Here is a 19,710-nt window from a genome sequence, read left to right as displayed (position 1 = left end):
GGACCAGATAAAAAGACAAGAAAATCGTCTACATATCTATGGACGTTAAGAACTATGTACTGATTCAATTCTTGCTGAAGCAGTCAAATTTGGCTAACAGAATTTCACACAGAATGGGTGCCACACACGATTCAGTACTTATACCCTTTTTCTGTATGTGAATCTTAATGTCAAAGTCAACAATGGTAGAGGTGCGGTAGCAGTCCAAAAGGTCAAAAAAACCCTCTGCCGCGATAAGGCAGTCGTTCTGAAAGGAAACAACACCGTATGAATCAATTACTTCCCGGACAGTTACAAAGAGTTTATCATGCGGTACAGAATAACACAAATCCTCAATGTCCACAGACCTTGCAGAGTTTGGCCCCGTTACTCCCATCCTCAAGGTCTGCACGAGACTATCGGAATTCACTAGGGTTGAGGATTGGGCGAGTTGGCATTGCAGTTGGTATTGCAGATAAAGGAACAGAGCGCTCTGTTCCTTTATCTGGCCGGCTCGGCTTGTTTCTTCCTTTGTATGTTGCGCTGTACCAGTTCCGGACTGTCGGAATGCTTCAGCACAAATGGGTCCTCTAGTGCGGCCAACTGTTTGCTTCTGTTACTATGACTCAGATGGGACATAGTGGCTTGTGGTTTTTTTGCAGCAAAGAATACCCTGAGGCCGTCGTATTTGCAAGACTTTACCAGCTTGCACAGTGTACCCAGTTTCAAGTCATTCAGAAGAGTGATTGCCCTGTCCTTGACTTTCGCAGTTCTGGCGTCCACTTCCTTGAAGTTTTTTCTAATAGCAGCAGTAGGTATTCTCCTGAACATGGGCGTACTTACTAGACAACCGTGCTTACTTCGTAGGCTGTCTGTTAATCTCAATCAACAGTTGGCCTTTCTGGCGAAACTGCGTTTTATTTTAGAAAAGCAGTTTAGATGGACGGGCACCCCTTCCATTTTTTAAAAGAGGTGGAAGGGGCGCTCCAACTGCGTTCCGTTTTACTCCGGTCAAAACGGCAGCGCGATGTGTACTAGCCACAGTTGTCAAGCGAGTCATTCTCCTGTCATCCTGTTTGAATGACTTCACACGCTAAAGTAAGAAAGGCGGGGCTGCGTGGTATGCGATCATCTTGAAATAGCGCACACAGCGCCATTGCCGCCCACTCTCTGCGCTGCCTCCCTCTTAACGCGACAGCGTTAGGGGTCCCGTGTCGCGGGAAATCCGGCGTCCGGCGTCGGACGTCGCTTCAGCAACATGAGTTTCGAACCACGCAAGCCCTCCACGTGTCGCAAGGAATTTACTGAATTAATTGAATTTTTCATGGTAAAATACGTAGAAAAAATGTGAAGTACCACTTACACACACTATACAGACATGATAGCGTCGAATTGTAATTTGAATATTAGAAAAAACAAAATTCTGTTACGTGCAAAATCAAACACAACGCCTTTTAACGCGATAACGTTTTACAGCTGCCATTTGAGGTCTGTCTTAGTAGGAGCGGCGCGTCCTCCTCGGTTCCTTGCACACTATATACAACAACAACAAAAAAAAAAAGAAACACACACACACACACACACACACACACACACTAAGTTCGCCTTTGTACATAACATGCGCCGCCAGCGTTTCCCAGTAAACATTACCGTTACGTAGGCTGCAGTTGCCGGGAAGCTTGAGCATTCAGGTACCATATTGAATGCTATCACATTCCACGCTTAAAGGCGAAGCTTAAGCGTCCTCCAACTTTTTCAAGATGACTGAAAATGCCGTTGGAGCTATGTCAAAAGGTTATCGGCGCATTCTGAACATTCGATACTGTGCTTTCTTCTCCAGGTGCATGAACGTTTATCTTGGAATGAAAAAATATCATGAGCCATTCCTCTCTGTGAAGATGGTTGACCAGCGAAGCTGTTTAGCGCACGACACGGAGGTCACGCATAATTTTGAACAAATGAACGAAGTAATTTAATGTGTTGATGGGTGGTCAGTATTTCACTCGCAACAACAGTCACATTCTTTGATAATGTCAAATCGGTGAACCTACGCCGCTGGGCTGTCGATTGGGCTGAATTGCTGTGGCATCGCAAGGGATATGTCTGCAACACGGAACGCGTAAACCAATCCCTTTTTGGTACCGACACATCCACATTGAAATCACCTACAACGACAACAGGGGTAGTGTCATCGCAGCTAATTCACGCAGTGTGAGTAGCCATGACCCTTACGGGAGTACGAGTAACTTCATTTGTTGCTTGCTTAAGGGGGTATGAGCCATTGCTCACGAAGGCGTGAGCCCTAGATGATGACAGTTTTCGACATGCTATTCTGTAAGTTGTATGCGTGATCAGAAAGAATTTAATCACTGTTCGCTTCATAGCCTCTTCCTTGGGGCTATGAGCCATTGCATTTTTTGCTTGCTTATGCGAGTATTAATGATTACAGGGGTATGAGCCAGGGGCGTAGCCGGGGGGGGGGGGAAGGCTTATGGGGCTACAGCCCCCCCCCCCCCACGAAATTTTTTCGTGCTGTCATGCGCCGCCGACAAAAACAACCCCCGGTGCTGGACATAATTCTGGATTTTCGTTAGAATGTCTTTTTCACGCTTAAAAATACATGTTGGCGCAAACAATGCGAACTGCGGCTGGATTTCGCGGCAGCGTCCATGCACCGGGAGTCGTACAACGCAAGCAGCCCCCTCCGAGCACCAAGTTTCAAGGGCGTTTTGATGGCGAGCGGGCTTGTCGCGGCCAGGGGATCTAGGAGCGCATGAATTTCATTTCGGAAACTTTATGGGTATAAAAATCTCAAACTTTTGATGCGAAAGGTGCATTGACATTTCCAAAGTCCTACTTTAGAAGTTGAATTACGGAACTTTGTGGGTTTAATGTTCTTATAAACATTTGGCGCCAAAGGCGCATTAACTTTTCTAACTTTTCTAAAGTCGTACATCGGACCATACAACAAGACTACCCAAATCAACACAATATCAGACAAGTTGACAAAGCATGTAGCGAGGTCTAATGAGACTAAGCCTTCTGGTAGTTCATTTGTGCCGTGATATCACAGAAAAGAATATCAACAATTCTTTTCACCTGCGCCAAAGTATCGACGTGAAGACACTAAAGCCAGCAAATGTAACTAAGTTCGTATTTATTTTTCTACTTTGACTTTTATTCACGAGGACCAATTAATCCTCTTCCATTTTCTTCTTGTCACTACCCGCCCGCTGGCAGAGCCAGCCAGAGCGCATGCCTCTTTCTCGTGTTGCCCCGACCACCGCGCGGCGCACTTCGGTGCGCGTTCGTTTTTCTCTGGCCGAGTGGATTTCCGCCTGGCATAGTTTTGGACGCTTTCTAGCCAGCAGACGAAAATTGCCGCGTGGTGAAAGTTCGACTTTGTTACTTCTTCTTTTGCGGAAAGTAATGGGCCGCGGGAAGCTTCAGTTGCCGGATACTCTTATTATACTATTGCGATCGCAATTATATGGACACTTCAGGCGCATTCCTGATGTTGCCGTCGCCATCGTGTTCCGTATAAAGTCCAAGGGCGATAATATCGTGACTGCGCGCCGCATGCTGTATGTGCGAGTGAGAACGTAGGGAGGGGGGGGGGGGTGGAATGGGTGAGCCGACGATGGTGGCTCAGTCTTGTGTGCGCAAAGGAGAAAAGCGGGGACGAAACGCGCCGCCTTCCGTCGCGCGCGATACATCGGGGTAGTGTAGGGAGGGGGTGGGGGCGAGCCTTAGGATTGTGTGACCTGTGCATCTGTGATTGCACAACATGTTTATTGGCCTCATTTGACGCGTTATATACACCGACTTCTTAGCTACGTATATTTATTGGACACTTATACGTATATTCAAACATTTTGTTGCGAGGTTTTGTGTATTCGTGCAGTGAACTTTGTTTCCAGTGACACTTTTTTGCTCTTTATCAAGCTGTATCTGCGCATTGTATATTCCATTGTATCTTCGCATTTCTGATGTATGAGAGCGAGTCAAATGAAAGTGAGGCAACCCACACCACGCAATAATGATTCGGTTCATTATCTGCGATGCATGCGCGTAGCACACTTGCAGGCATCTCTCATTTAGAAAAGTGACACACAGGTGTGAGGATATATGTTCATTAATGCTCTCATACACTGGGTTGAATATGGTTGCGTGACATAATGGACACTCCAAAAGTTGAACAGCGCGGTGTCGTGAGGTTTTTGACAGCTGAAGGTGTTTCCCAAAAAGAAATTAGTCGCCGTATGGCTCGCATGTATACGTTGAACATTGCATTTCATTGATCACTGTGAAGCGTTGGAGCAAACGGTTCAAAGAAGGACGTGAAAGTTGCAAAGATGATCCAAGACCAGGCGAAAGCCACCGTGCAATCAGCCCCAACACAATTGGAAAGGTTGATGAGCCGATTAGACAAGAACGGAGGATAAGCATCGATGAACTGGCAGAATGTGTGAACATCAGTCACCATTCGGTTCACACCATAATTCATTAACATCTCGGTTATCGGCTCTTGTGTGCTCAATGGATGCCCAAGATTTTGAACCACCGCCAGAAGACGGATAGGTTCGGCGTTGCGTTGACTCATGTGATCCGGTATCACAATGAGAGATGGTGGCTTCTACTCTGCGAGTGTGACCGGGGCGAATCATGGGGCCGCTATTACGAGCCTGAAAAACGACAGCAAAGCCTACAGCGGAAATATTCAAATTCACTGCCCCCAAAGAAGGCAAAGGCCGTCATTTCCGCCGGAGAGGTGTCGCTGACTTTTTTTTTTTTTGATCGTCAGGGGCCATTACTGATCAAATTTGCTAAACCTGGAGAGGCTACCAATCGTTTCCGATATTGTGAAAAGCCGGTTCCGCTGCGTGTCGTAATCAAGGACAAACGACGTGGAAAATTGACGAATGGGGTCATCTTGCTCCACGACAATGTCCGTCCCCACGTCGTTAATGTGGTTAAAACATAACTGGCAAAGTTCAAGTGGTAAACGCTGCAACACCCGCTATACGGCCCAGACCTGCCGCCTTGCGACTTACACATTTTGTGGCAACGGAAAAAAAACCAGCTCAAATGAACCTAATTCGTGTCGGACGATGACGTGAAAGGATCATTTACAGACTTTTTGAAGCAGCAACCCAGGGAGTTTTGAGATGGGGATGAAGTGACTCGTTATTCAGTGGGACAAATGTCTAAATGCTCATGGAAACTACTTTTGAATGAAGTACCCGGTTTGTTATGTATTCGCATTGACTCACTTTTATTTTCCTCGCCCTCGCATATTTCGCAGAACGCCTGCTTTTCATATGTGCTCTTTGTCGCGACTATAATTTCGGTGCAATTACAATACACGACCGGGGACAGCTTCTCCTGCGCAATACATTAGAACAAAGGACAGCGTCATTGAGATGTTTCCCTGGCCGTTTTGGTTGTTAACCAAAATGTAAACAAGGTTCTTGAATTACAAAGTTCCCTGAAAATATTTGTCCTCTACTTGTTCATTTCACGGCCTTTACATTTTTTCTATCAGTGGGACGCACTATACCTTGCTGGTTTCGAACTGATATAGTTATAAAGTTAGCGTGATATCTTCCTTACTTAATAAATAGACAAGAAACATGGAAGCAATCAATTCAGCAGTATTTTCGGGAACAATGTTTAGGACATACGAGTATATTCTTCATGAAAAATTAGATTATTTACTGGTCTTGACACTGTGTAGCGTTCAAGAATTCATTTGCAACATCTTTGGCAATGGCAATGCAGTTATTATTCATGTATTTGATCCCTCGATAAATTCTGTAAGGAGGAGGCCGAGCTGCAACGTGAGCCCATTCCCCCCCCCCCCCCCAAAGGAAATTTCTGGCCATGCCACACTGGTATGAGCCTAGAACGACAGAAAGCTGAGCTAGTTGGTAAGGATTCATTATGCAAAAATGAGGTGAGGCGTGAAGACAGGACACAAGAGTAGAGAAGTGACAACACGAACGCCGACTAACAACTGAATGGAGCACTGAGGCGAAAAAAAGAAAGAAGACACAAAACTCATCTGCGCAAGCTCTGGAATGATATCACCACTTGTCAGTCGGGTACATGTGCCGGTCTACGTGAGAGATAACTGTTAAGGCACTTAATCTCTTCCTTATGTAAAGTGATCGAAGGCTGACTGACGCAAGCACTTCGACCATTATAGATATGCCATGCCTCTATCATAAGACACTTATCTCCATTCTTATGCCTGTACAATATCGCGCATTCATCTAACTCTGGCGTGCAGTTACAATCTTGGCAATGTAGGGAAACATTAGAAGGCGATCCACCGGTTAACGACCTTTTATGTTCCATTAGCCTCTGATTGATACACCGTCCCGTTTGCCCTACGTAGAACTGGCCACAGCTAAGGGGAATTTTATAAACCACACCCATGCGACGGTCAGTAAAACAGTTGTTCTTAATGTGCTTCACTGGACAAATATATGTTCTTTTTTTGCCTTTTACCTGCTCCTTTTTCCTCTGCACGGCAGCGCATATCTTACCTAGCTTATTGGGAGCAGTGAAAGCAACATTAACATCATATCTACTTGCAACTTTTTTTAAGCCTGTGCGACACTGAATGAATGTACGGAATAGCAACTACTCTTTTTTTGCTGTTACTACTTTCTGTAATCACGTCCGTCCCCCTGGAAACCGACTTTTTTAGGCGATCAGCCACAGTGGCCACTGCTACACTACGATAACCTGCTTCTAATAGGCGCCGGACCTGCGCATTAAAACTGGCGCTCATTTTGTGCATGCAGGATCTGATGAGAGAAGGCTTAAGGCACGACATGGCAGTTCCGCCTTTTACTACTTTGGAATGCTTGGATTGAAAGTTTAACAACGGCTTCGTAGATCTTGGGGAGTACTGCCAACAAACGTGATATTGTTCGAAGAACAAGGAAATGTCTAGAAACTGAATTAAGCGTCGCTGAGTAAATTCCTTGGTAAACTTTAATCCTCCTCCATAAAGTTTAAATTGCTCACTTACTGAGGTAGCAGCGGGATCGAACTCCTCCCTATTGCAGAAAATCAGGTAATCATCAACGTAACGAAATATCTTGATAACGGAATCACCTAAGGCTTTCTCTAAGCAGCTGTCAACCTTACTCAGGTAAATGTTGCTAGGAATAGGGGTAACCTTTGAGCCAATACAAATGCCTGATTTCTGCAGAAAAATGCCATCTCTCCACCCAATCAGCGTCGACTTCAAGTACATTGAAAGAACTGAAAGAACCTCTTTTTGGCATAATGGTATGAGCCATTGTTTTTGTTCACGGAGAACAAAAATGTACAAAACCCTTGCCATATAAAGCTTCGCTGTAAAAACCCTGTAGATTGAAGCGTCTCCACTTCGTTGTGGGCTTCGCGAGAGGCCTTCGCCGGAAACGGGAAGCAGCGGGAGGCCGCGTTGCACTGAACAAACCTCAAATACCGAGCTGACAGCGAACGCGTCTGCACTCGTAGCACACTTGTCCACGACACTGACGACTATCCACTGATTTACCGTGTCCCCTGCAGGCTAGTCCGCAACCAGTCTCCCTCGCCATGGCCGCAGCATCGTATGTCGCACTACATACCTGCCAAAATACTACCGGCAGCCGCCCCCAGCGGCGGTCTACAGTTTGGGAGCACAATGATGTATCTCGGCGATTCTCACAAGCTACAAAATTATTCAAGATAACACCATTTGCCACTTGTTTTTAAGTAAGAGTTGGACAAAAAAAGCGCTGCTGCTTTCACTGTTGACGAGAAGTGGACAAGTCTTCATCCGAATACCGATGTTGAGAGCGCTGCTAGCAGAATGCGTTGGCCATGCCATGGTCACTGTCGCTGCTCGAGGTGACGTTTGGGCCGGGAATCCACCAAGCGAACGACAAGTACGTCCGGTAGTAGGAATGAAGGAAAAGGGTTTATTTTATATTATATGCATTGGGGCTCCAGATACAGAAGTCCATTCCGCGCAGGAGCATATTAAAATGAATTAACACAACCAGCGGGGCGAGTTAGCGACTGAACATATTTCTAGGGGTGAGCAGCGCAACCCGGACGAAGGACAAAAGCACAGCATGTACGGAACGTCTGAGTCCACACCAGGGCACGTCAGCACCTCCTCACTTCACCAAAGGTATCCGGTTTTAATACCGTCGTCTTCCCTATATGACAAGAGAATCTGACGACTGTATCGCCGCCCGTCACAATCGTCGAATCGGTCGCAATATCCCGCTCATGATATCGCACCATGCCGCCGAATTCCGCTTTCGATGTTGTGCCTGCGCCCCCGCATATTTAGCAACCTGGGAATCCGAGGTCGAAGCCGTTCCCACGGTATAGCATTCGATGTTTTCATTAATTTGTTCTGGTTCAGGTAAGTCTTTTGATGACCCGCAACAGTAGGCGTAAACGCTACGTTGACTTGTGGATAAGCACTGATGGTGGGGTTGTATCGTGGTAAACGCCCAATTAATGCACTTGGCCGTCTGCAACATAACTTTATTACGAGCTTTTTAAACGTGGCGATGAGCCGCATGTTATGTGTATCGCTCTTGTACAAGCACAGTCTTCAATAACGACGTTGGCGCCAATGTTACAAGGAACAAAACAGCCTTGACTATTGGAAGCTTACTCCCAAGGCGCTGCGCTGTGAGCAAACATTTTGTGACGATTGAAAAGCAATGTGAGCAGACCCAGCAAAGGCATCGGTTCACGGGCGCTACCACATGCAGTTATTCAGACGAAACATACGTCCTTCGAATGTGAGTGTTAGATCCAGTTATCGATTTTAATTGTTTACCACGGAAGTCTGAGCTCGCTCGTGGGACGCTAAACATTATCTTGTGGCCCACCGTATCGCTGAGCCCCGAGCTAGGCACCCATTTGATTGCCACAGGTACGCTTTCAGGCTGACTCGCTTGTGGTTGTGTAAACACAACGATTGGAACAAAGACACATTCTACAAGGAACATTGTTCCTTATGTCGACAACATCGATCTCATCTGTGGCACCAAATGATTAAAGAACGCTAGAACCGCGTAGAATGTCTATTACTGTAAAACCTGGCAATTCAGAAAACTCTGCCCCAAACCGCCTCGGTGACGGACACCGCAGACCACGCGGTTGCCCGCCGGGCCACGCGTGCAGCACGCTCCCCGTGCCGCCTCGAAAAGGAGACGTCCGGGGGGAATCGCGTGCTGGGACGGCCAGCTGTCAGGGAGAGGCCTTTGTCGCCTCCTCGCGTCCAGGTGCGGCCGGAGCCACCTGGACCACACCAGGTGCCTCGGGGGGTATTTGCCCTTCTTTGCGAAAGCCACGGCGCCTCTCTTTCTGGTTGTGAAATGCTGCACGTTCTACGACCCGGACTGTGTCCGGTGATTTCCATTCCGCGGTGCCCCTTTGCCCTCAGTGGGCAACCTTGCGGCGCTGCACATTCGCCCAGCTAACAGCGGTCAGCCAGGCCTACATTTTTCGCGTCTTAATAGAAGCAAACCGAGTTTGTGCACACTGTTTGCAAAAATAACGACGCCGCCGTTGTTTAGAGAACGTAACCTCGCAGCAAAGCCACGTTTACAATTATGAAAATGGTTACGAAACGGCGGCCCCGTTCTTACACGCCCCGGCATTTGCGCATATGTTGCGGAGTTGGTCCTTGAAGCCACAACGGCGCGGAACCAGCGGTGGAAAAAAGAACACCTGTGGCCGCATGCAGCACGCGAGGCGGGTATGTTCCTGCAGAGTTGTCGACAGCTGCGCACAGGCCGGTTTTGACGCGGCAGCGTCCCGTGTCGCAGAAAATCCGGCGGCAGCGTCCCGAGTCCGGCGTCGGACGTCGCTTAGGCAACAAGAATGTCGAACCAAATTCCGAACCACACACTCAACCACGCTTCTAACACCGAAGTTACTCGTATACACCTTGTCTTTCATTCTTTACAAAGTTATTCCTCGATATTTTGAGAACTGCAGCCCAGACACAAATGCAATGGAAAAGTACACCGACAGCACACATTTCATTTAGTTTTTATTCGGACATTTCAACAAATGCGCACGACAAGAGGCAAAATGAGACAATCTGTCTTCTGACTGGGCCTGCTGTTCGTGCTGCATTTCGAACAAAGCAGAAGGCATCTCTCATGTTTGCTCTTCTCAGACTGAAATATTAAAATTACAAAACAATAACAGGAAATCGACCCACGCAAGACGCCGCGTTTCTACCAGAAAGCTTGCTTTCGTGCATAGCGTTCGCCGCCAGCGTTTCACGGTAAAAGTTACATAAGCCGCAGTTGCCGGGAAGCATGAAAAGCAGTCAGGGGTTTTTGGATGCTATAGGGTCCTCCTTTCTTTTTTTTTTTTTCAATGGGCAGTGTGGCCTGTCGTTTCTTCGTTGACCTATCGCGCATCCGGATCTGCTACTTCAGACACGGTTAATGCGTCATCGTTGGACCTTGACGGCGATCTACATTCCGTGCCAACAACCGTGCGGTAAAAGCTTTCTCTGCCTTGAATTGCGCGTGCCCTCAAGTGACGAACGCACGTGCTCTAAGTGGGCGCGACGCCTTACTCCCTGCCACTCACACCTGGCAAAGGCACAATCCAAAGCCACCCAGATAGCACATGGCCGGCACACTACGATGCCACCCTACTAATGTCATGCCATCTAATGAGAATGCTGCCGAGTGAGCGGCGATAATTTTGACGTCACCTCTTTCGTCACGCCGGGCTTGCCAGTTGAAATTGCGACCCTAGACGCGTGACGTCATAAAGCAAAGTGCAGACGCCTTGTGATATCTAGGTGGCATTGTGCAATCCCGCCTCACTCTAAGTAATATAGGCAATGAACAAAATTAGCTTTGAAGAAAGATTCAGGAGCATGCATCAATACAAACGGGCGGCTAGAGTGCACAAGTATGCGCACCTGAAAAGCGTAGAAACAGGGTGAAGGAAGAGGTCAAAAAAGTTGGCAACCAACTACCGGGTAATTAAACGTGTAAATAGACTACCCGGAGTCATCAGAAAGAAAGTGAGAACCAGAGACAGTTAATCGATGCAAAGAATGGAAAGAAGAAAGACCATGGAGATTTAGAACAAGAGGAAAGAACTTAGAAGGGAAAATCTGTACGACAACACAAAGGGCCTTGCTGTTTGAGGCCCGAGCTGGCTGCCTAAGGAAAAAAAAAAGCATACCGCAGCAAATATTCGCAACAAGATAAGGCAGGTGTATTCGGCAGCAAAAATCCAGAGACAACTCAGCACATCCCAATGGAATGCGAAGGGAATCGCCCAGTGAGACCCGTAGATAACGTATACCTCCCACAAAAGCTTTTATTTGAAGTGGTCGGAAGCATCAACCTTTAAGCAATCGAGATAAGCAAGAGATGTTTAAAGACTTGGTGCAAACAAACAAAAAAAAAACAGGGAAGAGATTGACACGACCGGATCCGTTACAGGCGTGCGTAGCGGTACAAGGTAGATAAAGAAGTTTTGAGGAAGAAAAAAAGAAAGGTTAAGGAGATATAGACGAAAATGCTCGAATGAAAAACACGTGTAACATACCTGATTAGACGAAGCAGGCTAGGTGACTACTTGTCAACGCTCCCTTGCAAAGTAGATGCCAATGAATCATCACCATCGTCACTCTGTGGCCGTGCGCGCTGAAAAAGAAGTATGTAATTTTGCGGTACTGTTGCGAACAATTGGCGTGGAACTGTTTTACTCCGGAAACGAGCTATACTGCAAAAGGTAAATAAAGAAGCGCGCGTGGCTGCTTTGCTCGTGTTCGCGTGCAATATAGCTGCTATCTGAGACACTCTTCGACTGCCCACATCAACGAAATGGTCGGTGCAGCGCCGCATATCATCGCGATGTACGCGTGAACTTAGCGGCTATCGCATCGCAGGCTTCGTCTAAATTCCCAGATCTTTCGCATTACAAGCATACGAGTACAGAAAGCATATATGGCATGATCTTATTTTTTATCAATTCAGTTAGAAGTGCTGCGAAATGTGTGAGGACAAGATCCCAGTATGGGGAGCTCAGGTGGACTAAACGGCAGCAAAACGCGTCTTGTATTATGAACTGTGCCAGCACCGGCCGAGGGGGCACGTGGCAGGCATGCCCCGCTCACCAAGACCATCTGGCGCATCTGGAGGCAAGCGTGCCACGTGACCGGCGCGCGCGCTACCCAGGTCGAGAAAGGCGCTCGGGGGAGGGGGCAAAGGAGACGATGGCTTGAGGGGGCGCAGCTGTGGGGCGATGGGGGGGGGGGGGGGGGGGGCGTCATGGCTTTTTTGAAATGGGAGGGAACTCGCTCACAGGGGGGCGTGGGGGGGGGATGTTCGTCCGGCAATACGGTCGCGTGGCTGACAGCCGCGCTTTGCGCACAATGCAACTGTGCGTTGGTAATAGGGATAGCCATCTCGCGTAGAGAAAAGTTACACGCAGAATCTCCCGTGGGAGTTATCTAAATGATGCGTCAGCATTTGCTACTTTACTCCTGCTGTTTTGTTGTCGTATGCTGCTGTGTTTGGTAAAACTGCAACACCTTGAAAGAGTCGTGAAACGGAAAATACCGAAACGTTAACTGAAACCAACCAGCATGAGACGACGAAGAAGAGGCGAGTAGCAGCAATGCTCACTCATGGTATAGACAACTTCCAGAAGATCTGGCCGTGGGATGAAATGACGAGAGGTTTTGTAAATGAACCAAATGTATACAACATTTATTATGCACAGCGTCTCGTGTTGGGTTCTTCTTGCTGCGTATTTTTATGTTCAAATTGGATTATGGTGCGTTTCGATGATGCCGCGGCTTCGTGGAAGATGAGCACTGGCCGATGCGGGATAATGATGATGATGCTGCTGCTGATGATGATAGCGACTTTATTGTACCGCCGGATAAGGAGGCCCCTACTCCCCGTCCCCAGCACGCAGGCCTTGGGGACGGGGGCCGGAACCTCCGCGATTAGAAGCAAGCAAAGAGGTCTTGACTCTTCGCGGCTTCTTCCGCCAGGCGGATGGCGTGTTGCTGTGGAGTAGAGTCCTCGCTCCGCAGCAGGGCTTCCCAGGCCTCTCTACAATTTATATTTGCTTTAGCCCCTGGTGAGCTAGCGCATTCCCAGATTATGTGATCGAGAGTCCCACTCGCCCCACAGTGTTTGCACTCATCGTTTTCTCTATCATGCATAACATGGTATGCCCAGACCGGGTTTAGGAAGTTCCCAGCTTGCAGGCGCGGCCATGCGACTGCCTCTCTATTGTTTAGACTTTTATCCGGTGATGGCACCAGTCTCCTGCGTAGCCGATAATTTCCACAATCTCCGTATAATTTTGCAGACGCTCGTCCATGTTCCGGCAGTCGGGCGGTTCCACAGCCACCCGGAAGTAGAGAGCTCTGGCTAACTTGTGGGCCGCCTCGTTGCCAGGAACGGACGTGTGTGCAGGGGTCCAAATTAGGTTATTTTTTCTGTTCAGCCGTCGACTGGCCAGAACCCTTGCCGCTTCCGGCGAGATCCTACCCTTTCCAAAATTCTAGATGGCCGTTTTGCTATCGCTAATTATGAAATTTTGCTTCCGTTCCCACGCAAGCGAGCGCTATCGCAACTTCTTCAGGCGTTTCCGAGTTGCGGCTTCTAATGGTGGCGGCCGATACGGGGGCACCTCGGCCGTCGACCACCGTGGCGACCGCCGCACCCGACTTGCCACTGGCCGCGTCCACGTACGCAACCGACTTGCTGTCCATTGAATCAAAGCGTTTGATTAGTGCTTCTGCTCTCTTTTCCCTCCTCTCCGTGTTGAATATGGGATGCATGTTACGAGGGAGGGGGGGGGGGGGGGGGAATGATTAGATTTTCTCGGCAGTCCAGCGGGATGTTTGTCTTGCCTCGTAGTCCCCTATCTGTTTGCAGGCCTGCCATTTCGAGGATAGCTCTGCCCGTGGTCGTTCGGCTTAATCTTTCGAGCTGCGAAATTCTAACAGCCTCCACTATTTCGTCCCAGGTATTGTGCACTCCCATAGAGAGGAGCTTCTCTGTGGAGGTGGTAATTGGTAAGCCTACGGCCCTCTTTATGCCCCGACGAATGAGCGAGTCGAGTTTTCTCCTCTCCTCTGACCTGATGTTTAAGAAAGGCGTGGCACAGCACACGCGGCTTATTACGTATGCTTGGGTTAGTTTAAGCAAGCTTCTTTCCTTCAGGCCTCGTCCTCTCAGCGCGACCCATCTAAGTATGCCAAGTGCTTGCGTGGCAAATCCCCCTAGATTTTTGATTGTCCCATCATTATATCCGTTTTTCTGTATGAAAAGTCCTAAGGTTCTGATTTTGTTTACCTTTGGCACTGGTTTGCCCTCTACTTTAATTCCCAGCTACGCTTGCACCGGAGCGACTTTGGGTTGTAGACGAATAACTTCGATTTTTGCGGAGAGCACGAGAGACCCCTACTGGCAGCATAGTCCACGACAGTGTCCGCCGCCGCCTGCAGGCGCTCCTCGATGCTCGCATCGCTACCCTGGTTGGCCCAGAGGGTGATGTCATCCGCATACATACTGAAATTTAGCCCCTGTATGCTTCTCAGAGCTTCGGGGAGGCCCCTCATCGCCACGTTGAAGAGGAACGGGGAAAGAACCGAGCCCTGCGGCGTGCCCCTACTTCCTAATTTCAGTGTTGGAGATTCAATATCTTGGAACTTCATGCGGGCAGTTCTGTCTGACAAAAAGTCCTTGACATAGTCGAATGTTCGCGCGCCTACCCCGATTTCTTGGAGACCGTGGAGTATCGCTTCGTGTTTAACATTATCAAAAGCCTTTGTCAAGTCCGGGCCGAGGATTACCTTGGCGTCTCTAGAACGTGAGGCGATTATGCCATGTTTTAGTCGGAGCGTCACGCCCTGCGTGCAAAAGCCCGGTCGGAAGCCGATGATCTCGTGCGGCCACAGGTAGTTCTGCTCCATAAAGTGCGTCAGTCTGGTCTGGACTACGCGCTCCATCAATTTCCCCATGCATGAGGTTAGGGAAATGGGTCTTAGATTTTCTAGTTTAGGGGGTTTGCACGGGTTTGGAATTAGGATCACGTTTGCCATCTTCCACTGGCGTGGCAGGTGGCCTTTAGTCCAAATTTCTTGCATGTACTCCGTCAGAGCGCTGATGGAGGCATCGTCCAGATTTCTTAGAATTTTGTTTGTTATCCCGTCAGGGCCCGGGGCTGAATAGGTTTTTAGTCCCAATATTACTTCCCTGACCTCCGCCTCCGTGATGGGTGCGTCGAGCTCCTCATTGGTAGCTCCGTCGTACTCCGGGAGGGGGGTGCTATGCGTATCGCCAATGTACATGGTGATTAGATTGTCCATAAATTCCGCGTCTGTACCCTCATACGCGTGCCTGGCTTTTGATAATCTAATTCCCGATAGGGTTTTCGAATTGGTCGGATCTAACAGGTATCTCAGCAGACCCCACGTTTTGGAAAGGCTCATGCCCCTCTCCATCTCGTCGCATCTGCTGCACCAATTCTGTTCGCATAATTTGATCGCGTAATTTTCAATTTCTTTGTTATGTCTAGCAATCCGCCTTCTAAGATTACGGTTCCATTTTTGCTTCTTTAGTCTGCGCTCCATACCACGTTTTGCCTCCCACATGTGAAGCAGTTTTCTATCGACTATTTCCGGGGCATCGTCCCCTTCAAGCGTCTTGGTTGCCTCTTCAACGCGACGCGCGATGACCTCCCTCCATTTCTCTATGTTTGTGATTTTCCCTATGGCAGCTCTCTCTCGCTTCTCCCTAAATAATCCCCATTCGGTGATCCTCGGTTGACGCGCACGACGCGTCTTCACCCCTTCTTTAAGGATCGAGGCCAGAATGAAATGATCACTTCTGAAATTGAGCTCCGAGTTTTTCCAATCCAGATCTGTGATATTTTTGGAGGAGGTCAGGCCAGGGGAGGTGTCTGCGCACACGCTGTTGCCCACCCTGGTCGGACTGCTAGGGTCCGTGTGTAGGGTGAGTCCTAGCTCGTGCGCGTCCTCCCATAGCTGCCTACCTTTTGGATCTTGTTTAGCGTAACCCCATTCCGGATGCGCTGCATTAAAGTCACCGACTATTACCAAGGGATTAGTCCCGGCTGCCTGAATAGCTTTGCGAAAGAGGGCCCTGAATCGCACCTTTCTCTGCTGTGGAGTACTGCACAAGTTTAATAGGAACACGCTCGGTTCCTCTTTTCGTCCCGTAATAATTTCCAGAAGCACTGCCTCAATGTCTCTCGAGTTTGTGCACGATTGCCGCAATATTCCTCTTAATCAACGTAGTGACGCGAGATTTCTCACCCCTGTCACTTGAACAAGCTTGGTATCCCGAGAGTTGTGCTGCTTTGCCCGTCTCCTGCAGGGCTATAGCTAGCGCTTTCTCATCTAATAGCGTCAAGTACGCTCGCTTGCGCTAGAAGCCACGACAGTTCCACTGCCAGATTAAATACTCACTTTGCGCGCCTCTGGCCATGTTGGAGCTGGTCGAGTTGTTCCTCCGCTTTTAGTTGCCATTCTCCGATGGCTACTAATTCTGCCCTTTGCTTTTGTACTTCACCCGTAAGGGCTTGGATCTGGCTTTGAGTCTGCTGTATTGCTCCCATAATTTGGGCCATGAAAGAATCAAATTTAGCTTCGATTTTGGCTTCTAATCTTTTCTCTACTGCCACCGACGGATCAACGTCTTCCCCGTTTCATTGGGGGTGGTCTAGCCGATTCGATAATCATATTTTCCTACTCCGGCGCTGCAGGCTGCATGGGAGTCGCAGCCGTAGGGACCGGGCGGGTTGGTTTCGATACCAATTTTGGTTGCGCGTTGTGGGTGGAGGGGGACCCCGTACTTCAGTCGGCTTATTAATGACCTCTTTAAGCTCCTCAACCTCTTTCCGTAATTTATCGATCTTGCCTTTGCTTCGTGTTGTTGACAAATTCGACTTCGCCCTGCCATCTGCTAGCCGCCTGGTTAGCTCAGGGGGTAGAGCGGCTGCCCCGGAAAGGCGGTGGTCCCGAATTCGAGTCCCGGACCAGGACGAATTTTTCTTCAACTATGAAGCGTTTCTTTCGAGGAACCCGTATGGGTTTCCTTTGTAGCAATTGCTACGTACGGGTGGATGTCTGATTTTCCCTTTATTCATCTCCTCATCTTTCTTATCTTTTGCCTGGGAAACCCCACTGCCAAAGCTTACATTGTTTCGGTCCCTGCTCTGCTTCCGCTTCTTAGTCCATGGGTGCGCCGAGTCCCTGGAGCTCGATCTCCCCCTTTGTCTGGATCCGGAGCGCCCCCTGGTGCGGGACCGCGAACGGCCACGCTGCTGGTGCCCTCCGGTGGTCTGCTCCAGCCTCGGAAAGGAGACGGTTCTGACGCGAAAGTCCTCGTTTCCGCGCCTGACATTGGAACGACCCCTGGGATTCACCTCGGCAATCGCTCCGGCTTGCTGCTGCTTCTGAAGTTGCTGCTGTAGCATGTTGATCTTTTGTTCCCACTGCCTCTTCTTCACCTCGTAAGGAACACGGTAGAGTTCTCTACATTTTCTGTCACTGAACGGGTGTCCTTTCCCGCACAATTGGCGCTTGGGTTCACATAAATGGTCTTGTGGTGGTTGCTCCCTGCCACAGCCACGACACTTCACATTCGCGGGGTCCGGGCAGACGTCCTCGCGGTGTCCGAGCCGCCCGCAGGCGTTACAAACGTCGTACTAATTGAACGGTGTCGCGATTGCTGAACCTCAGCTCTGTTCGAGCTGACGAGGCGCTGCCACTCGTCTCAGCGGTGCAGCAATGGCGCCCGTTCAAGCACGCCGTTCGTTTCGAAAGGCCTAGTTCCTTCCGCACCATCTCTCCTGCCGGTTCGTGCAGGTGCGACGAGGCAGCTGGATGCGTCGGATGCCGATCATGCCTGCAGTGTGTCGAACTTGCGCACTCGATGCACATTAGTCGGCCGAAACACCTGCACTGCTTCTGCACCTCGGGATTCGTTTCGAGTGTCACGTTGTGCTTGCACCAGAGAAAACAACCTGCACAATGTGCGAACTTCTTGTGAACCGGCTGGTTCAACCTCTCGCAAAGCGATGGGCACAGAGCGCGCCGACTGCTGATAGCTTCGTTATATTCTCGCCGCTTAGTTCACGTTGAGGCGAGAGGCAGCACGAGGCCATTTGTCTGGGGCCCCGACCGTTTGTACCTACTATCCAAAATTAGCAAAATCAACAGTCCTGGTCGGCCTATCGTTTCCAGCAATGGAACAGTGACTGAGAAAATATCCAGCTTTATTGACAGTCTCATTAAGGACATCTCATGTTCATTCCCCTCGTACATTAAAGACACGAATCACTTCCTTCGGGAGGTATCAAACCTGACGGTACCGGCGGGGGGTTACTTGGTCACTATGGATGTCGCATCCTTGCATACACCAACATCCCTCACGCCGAGGGCATAGCTTCCGCAGTTTCAGCTTACGCTGGCTCCAGCCAACCTAGGCAATTAGAGAAAGATACAGTTGAGACTCTTCTAAATTTAGTACTGAAATATAATCACTTTGAGTTCGAGGACAAGCATTATCTGCAAATCAGCGGAACCGCCATGGGAATGAAGATGGCGCCAAATTATTCAAATATCTTTATGGCATCGTTAGAAATACCCTTCCTCGCAAACTCGGCCATAAAACGAATATTTTATAAGCGATTGCTGGATGACATTTTCTTTGTGTGGGCCGACAGTGAACAAAGTCTCTTGGACTTCATTCCAGATTTCCATTCTCTGTACCCGTCAATCCGCTTTACGCACAACTTCTCCCAAGATAGTATTCACTTCCTCGACGTAACTCTGTCACTGAGTGGCTCTCGCATTTCCACGCCCCTATACAAGAAGCCGACAGAATGTCAACAATATCTGCATTTCTATAGTAGCCACCCCCATCACTGCAAAACAAGCATCCTACTCCCAGGCCCACAGATACAGAAGAGTCTGTTCCGAATCTGCACAATTTGAGCGACACGCGGAGGAACTGAAATCTGCTCTTATACGTCAAAAATATCCTCCAAATATAGTAGACGATGCCATTGAACGCGCCCGCAGCTTAGATCGAGCACATATAATGGGAGAAAGGGTAAGCAATAACAATACACAATCAGATCCGAACTTGGTCCTCACATACACTACCGGTGCTCCGTGGGTCAACGCCATTGCCAACCGCCATTTCAACATCATGAAAGAGAGCATCCGACTCGCTACTATCTTCAAGCGGCCGCCTCGGGTTGTGTATAGAAGAAACAAAAATTTAAGGGATTTGTTAGCCAGGGCGAGGACACAGAAGTAGAACACGCCCAAGGGCTGTCGACCGTGTGGGAAACCTTGTTGCAAGGTATGCCGTCACATGACAACAACAGACACGGCGGAGTCATCGAACTCGTCCTTCGTATATAAAATTAACGAAAATCTTGACTGTGATTCCAGTAACGCCGTGTACAAAATTCGATGCGAGGTGTGTAAGCAGGAATATATCGGACAAACAGAGACCCCTTCCGCCTGCGGTTCAACAATCACCGCGCGCATGTGAAAAGTCTCCCGAATTTACCCTTCTCCCGGCACGTTCGACTGCCAGATCACTCCTTTGAACGCGTGAGCGTTGTGCTCCTGCAGTCTGGTTTCCGACCACCCGTGCACGCGAGCGGAGAGAATCT

Source organism: Dermacentor andersoni, chromosome 9 (genome assembly GCF_023375885.2).
Source record: "Dermacentor andersoni chromosome 9, qqDerAnde1_hic_scaffold, whole genome shotgun sequence".
Taxonomy (NCBI): Eukaryota; Metazoa; Arthropoda; class Arachnida; order Ixodida; family Ixodidae; genus Dermacentor; species Dermacentor andersoni.
The sequence above is the reverse complement of the archived record's forward strand: the minus strand, read 5'-3'. Positions refer to the sequence as shown.